Here is a 5,936-nt window from a genome sequence, read left to right on the forward strand (position 1 = left end):
GGAGCATTATGCGATGCCACCGAGCTGCACCACCACGGTAGAGGGCCTGTTTGGGAAGGGGTGTTAAAGTTTAACACCCCCCATTTAACACATTTTTAACAAAATGGCTGCCAAACACTTGTGTTAAAAGAGTAGTGTTAAAATTTAACACCTCTCTTTTCATAAACACATGGAGGGGGTGTTAAAATTTGCTAAATGTGTTAAAAGTGGTCCCCTCCCCACTTATTCCTTGGTTGCCCCCCCCTCTCTCCTCCTCTCTCTCCTACCCGCCGCATTTAAGAGCATTATTGAGGGGTAATGCAGTCCTTTTCCAACAAAAGTGTTAAACTTTAACAACCCATCCAAACATCCCACATGTGTTAAAGTTTAACACCTCATTTGAGGGTGTTAAAGTTTAACACCCTGTTAAACTTTAACACCCCTTCCCAACTTAACACCCCTTCCCAAACAGGCCACAAGCAACACCACCGGCTGACTGTGCTAGCGGGGAGCACCCTCACCGCCTGCCCGTGGGGACTTCTTCTGCCGGCCATCGTGTCTTTGTAGGACCGCCGCGCGAGCCTGTGAGCCACCGGTGGCCGTGCGCCCAAGGGCCATCACCATGCCACCTGAGGATGCTGTCTACCCGGTGCCGCGTGCCTCTGCTAGCTGCCTGCACCTGGGCCGCCGCTGGTCGCCTGCACAGCCACGCGTTATAGCCGCCCCCCTGTGCTGGGCCACCCCATTTCGTGTTGGAAGAACTGCCACAGTCTCGCGCACTGGGGTTTTGCTAGTGACGACCATAGCCTCCAAGATCAAATGAAAAAGTTGGCACTCAAAATATACATCCATTAATCTAGTCGTGCTAATCCTTACCACCAAATAAAAACTAGCAAGTGTTGTGTGTTTGTGACCCTAAACGATCACAAATGAATAACTTATGGGCGTTGCTAGCCTATAAGTTATGGGCGTTTGTGACCCTAGTCGCGCCGGGGTCTTGCTGGTGACGACCATGGTCTTCGCGATAAAGTATTAAGTCTCATCGAGCTCTACAATTTTGATATAAAATTTCTATTCATCCGAGATGAAATGAAAAACAAATGAAAAAATCCGAAGTATTAGGCTTCATCGAGCTCTACAATTTTGATATAAAATTTCTATTCATCCGAGATCAAATGAAAAAATCCGAGATCAAATGAAAAGTTGGAACTCAAAACATACATCCATTAATCTTGATATAAAATTTCTATTCATCCGACATCAAATGAAAAAGTTGGCACTCAAAATATACATCCATTAATCTAGTCGTGCTAATCCTTACCACCAAATAAAAAAACTAGCATGTGTTGTGTGTTTCTGACCGTAAACGATCACAAATGAATAACTTATGGGTGTTGCTAGCATCCCGGACGCTAGCATCGGACGCATGAGCAGCCGTCCGATCGGGTCCGACACCACTTCACGATCTGTCTTAAAAAAAAGTTCCACCGAAACATTTTTCCATGTTGCATGAAATACCCCACTATCCATCGCCAGGTCTACAGGAAGCACCACCTTCCAATCTGCTGCTCACCCAAGTAAATAGGGGCATTAAAATTGCAGAAATATGTCACATATCCTTGTCAAATTAAACTAAATCGCAACATCCAAAAATTTCTTACACAAAACCATGAAACATATCGATTAGATAGGTGTAACAAGATGGAATATGGTATGCAACATATAGATTCCGAAAAACGGATGAAACATTATGTAACGATTGTTGAAACAGTCGAGAAAAATAGATGTAACGATTAAAATTTAGAAAAGAAGCTTTATGCAAATTGCAAAAAGCTGAAATAAGTGGTTGAAACATTTCGAATCACCAAATGCCACATTTGAAATGGCTACATGAAACATCACGAAATCAATTGCAACAGTTGAAGATGAAAACATTCAAATGCCTTGCCTTTCTCCAGATTTGACCCTCCAAGCATGAGTCCAGCCATTTGCACATTAGAACCTTGGGAGGAGCTCACCAGAGAACAACAAGACCGTGTTCTCCAACAATTTTCTGATCAAACTGCAACATACAAAACAAAGCATTGCAACATCTGGCATCACGAGCTACAACATCAACAAGTTAGGATCAGGAGAAAGAGGGAAAACACAAGCCTAACAACCCCAAGACGAAACTGATGTACTCATCATACATCACGGCTTGCCGTGCACAGAGATGAAGGCCGCCAAGCTCAATCGAAACAGAGACGACGTGATAGTGCTCCAGATCGACGGTCCCCATCAATTGTTGCGTACACTGCCAAAAGCAATGGAAGAAGAAGGGTCGTCCCTGCTCGACCTCCGTAGATGAGCGCAGATTGGGGGAAACTGTATAGAGTGCCGCTGACAGCACAGGCGAGGGGGCTCAGGCTTGATTCAGGGTGAGGGTAGCGGGTAGCATGAGGAGACAGTCAGGTTTCATAGGAGAGAGGTGGAGGAGAGAGCTCTGGTGACTCGGTGAGGAGGGTGCGGCACGGAGAAAGGTGTGTAGCTGAAGGAGCTACATGGTTGGGGGGAGGCGAGCGTAGAGACCAGAGAGGGAAAAAAAGCATGGGGAGGAGACGATATGTGGTTGATGGTGCGGGCACGTGGCGAGCGCACCGTACGAAAATTTTGCTCGCGTCGGATGACTGATGTGAAGCATTACCCAATCTTAATTATCTCCCATAATCCAAAACTCACAAAAACATCAAAAATCCGCTGAGAATAAATTAAGTAAACCATGCACACACAGATAATAAAATTGCTAATAAGGCCAGAGACAATACATAAACATATTGGACTGTTCATGACACATATCACGGTGGATAGTGTCTGTGTCCTTATTACAAGCAATGAGAGATGCTTGTCACCACACACGTGCGCACAGATGCACGACATACATATAGTTGAGACCAACAGATGGATCAACTAGAGGTCACCCCATATGGTGAACAATTTATTGGAGATAAACATTAACATAACTTGGCCATAGCTTGAAGCATAGCAACATATGCCTATGAATGGCGTTCATGCTATCGTTTTAGGCTTGTCCAGCTTCTTTCATCTTAGCAAGCACTTCCATTTCTACCATCTTAGCAGCAACTGTCAAATTGAGATATGGAAATCCCATTAGCGCACGAGTTAATTTTGTAGTTGAAATAGAGTGCAAGATGTCTTCATGATGTAAATAACATGCCTGAAGTTGTGAGATGGGAAGTGAAGTCAACAAATTACATTAACGGAAATGCATGGAAGGCCACACATACGTATTAGTCCATAATACGCTACAAAGCTTGTATGTACATATAGCAAATTAAATGCATTAATTGAATAGAGTGAGTTTAGTGAATTTACCAGAATCGTCCAGAAAACATGGGAAACAGCAAGTGTGCTTGCAGACTGTGTCGGAGCCACCCACACGAATACAAAGCTGACAACATGCTTGTGCCTCGTGGGATACGCAGCAGCCGCACTGTGCCGCGGTGGCCGAGTTAACATTGAGGCACAAGATGACCAGGCACATGATCACCATCAAAGTGGTAGTCCTCTTTCCCTCCATTGCCTCCTGTCGCTGCTACGTTCCTTGGTTACTAGTAAGTTTATTGGTTTTGTGTTGAGAGGTGATTCTTGCATTGAATGGACGTTGCCGCGGCTGCAATTTATAGGCAGCTGCGCTATGTGATGATATGGACAAGGTGCAAATGGGTGGTCCTGATATGCAGGGGCGGATCTAGGGCCCAGGCAGTTTAAATTAAAGTCTCCGCATAGGCAGTTTGACTATGGCCCCGTTTGTATCCGCTTATAAGCGGCTTATCGGTGGAAATAAGTGAGAATCCCGCCAAACGCTTTGCTTATTTCCACCGATTCTCGCTTATGTGGTAAGCCGCTTCAACAATTTGAACTACAAGAAGCGAAAAACGAGAAGCGAGAAAATCTTCGCTTAGATTATAATCCAAGCGTGGCTAGAAAAAGCGTATACAAACAGAGCCTATGATCAATTTTACCTGTATTTCTCAATATGTAGATAATTCTATGCCAACAATTAAAAACTAATACATAATTTGACACGGTGTACCTCGAGAACGTTTTGAAAATGTACTCTCTCGTTAGGCGTTCACCTCCTTAACAATAACTGCGACTGTAAAATAGGTACATCGACGCTAGCTAAATAAACCACTATAAGATTTAGCAAGAGATCATTTTATACAATCCTGTAACGAAAGAATTTGACAATTGTAGTGTCCATATATTTTGACAAAAAACGTCTAAATTATATAAGGAGGTGGGCCCGAAACAGTTGCATTAGCATATGGTTACCCGTTTGTTGTCTTCCGGCCCTAAAAAAAGGACCATCTTACTTAAAAAGGTTCTATTAGGCCATGCAGCCGGCTCTGTGGCACCAAAAAGAAATTTTGACACGGTTTACATCGAGAACGTTTTGAAACTAGACTTTGGTACGCAGTTCATCACCTGCTTAACAATAACGGCGTACATAGACGCTATCTAAATTAACCACTATAAGATTTAGCGAGAGATCTATTTTTATAATTGCGTATACCACTTTACAAGAGAGATGTCAAGAGCATGATGGTACACTTTGTATATATCTTTGAATTCCAGCTACGGGACTTTCTTGCCTTCGTCGAAAAAATCTATCAGTTTTATCTTAAGGCCGAACATCTCCCTATCGTCAGCGAACTTCTTCATGTACCATTCATGGAATTTGTATATCAAAGCTTCCGTACCAACTCAGGCCTTACTGGAGATTTGCCTAGCTCAAAGGTCCGTTTCAGTTCAACTAGCGGTCCAGCTGGCAGCTCAACTTGCCCAAGACATTCAGCAAGTCCCATACCTATTTCTTCCATGAATTTTATTACTTCTGCTTGTTGATGCAAGGGCATTGCTGCTATCTGTTTAGCGTCGTTTTCTAGTAGATGCCCGAGGTGGGGGATAGCACCACTTGAAGACAACTTTCCATTCCTTTTTTTTCCTCTCATCAGCCTTAACTAATGCCCGTTCGTAGTTCAACAGTAGTGGCACCGACTTCTTGGTTGCTTCTTTCATCTTTTTTTAAAAAAAATTAATTCTCTTCGATCTATTAGCGGTGGCTCCATCTCCTTTGCTTTTTTTCTTCGACCCTTTTCTTGAACCACTCCCTGCATTCTGCTTGGTTTCGGCCCAGCGTTCCGCTTGAGTCATTGCCTCTTAGCATTCCTCAGGAGTCACTTTAGGCTCCTTTATTTTTTTCTTTCTCTATCTTGGCTTGGGAGGCAATGGTCGGGACTTCTTAAGTGGTGCTGCAGTTTCCTTGCTCTAGGCTTCTCTTAGTCCCGATGATGATGATCGGGGAGGGGTGTTGTTGTCCTCGTCGTCGCTCGCACCACCAGGATGTGGTGGAGATGGAGACCTTGATCGAGCAGAAAGCGACGGTCCCTGTGGTGACTATGGTCCTGGAGCAGGTTGTGCTGGAGATGATGGTCCTAGAGCAGGCCGTGGTGGAGATGACGGTCTTGAGCTTTGAGGAGAGGGTCGCTGCTGGGGATTTGTGGGGAGCAGTATTGAGCTTTGAGGAGATGCCTCAATGCCGGGGATGATGATGTAGCATTTGCGCCATAGAATGATCCCGTGAAGCGCATATCCTAGTGTCCTTTCCCCATCACCTCCCGGGAGGTCGAGCTCTAGGCCTTCATATTGGCTATCAACGAGCTGCTCTAGGCCGACACTGGCGTAGCCAGGTGGAATCTCAATGCCATGGCCTGTCTGCCCTGGCAGGATTGGTAAGGCACTCTCGTATGCCACCTGTACATATAACAGAAATAAAGAAGTTATTAAACTCCGATCCCGAGGTGTGGATGGATGATTGAGAAGATTGCAAAAATATCATGTATAAGTATACCTTAATGGTGATGTTGTCGACCGATTTATGCAGCTCACAT

At 44.5% G+C, this 5,936-nt stretch overlaps 1 long non-coding RNA gene across 1 annotated transcript; it reads right to left on the reverse strand.

The window, feature by feature from the left end:
- Nucleotides 1-2,070: 2,070 nt before the first annotated feature.
- On the reverse strand, nt 2,071-3,639 carry LOC101776444. Its single transcript, XR_001164714.2, has 3 exons — nt 3,355-3,639; nt 2,172-3,102; nt 2,071-2,085 (listed from the first exon to the last, which is right to left on the reverse strand). It is a non-coding gene; the product is annotated as an uncharacterized LOC101776444 (long non-coding RNA).
- Nucleotides 3,640-5,936: the final 2,297 nt, after the last annotated feature.

Source organism: Setaria italica, chromosome VIII (assembly GCF_000263155.2).
Source record: "Setaria italica strain Yugu1 chromosome VIII, Setaria_italica_v2.0, whole genome shotgun sequence".
NCBI lineage: Eukaryota > Viridiplantae > Streptophyta > Magnoliopsida > Poales > Poaceae > Setaria > Setaria italica.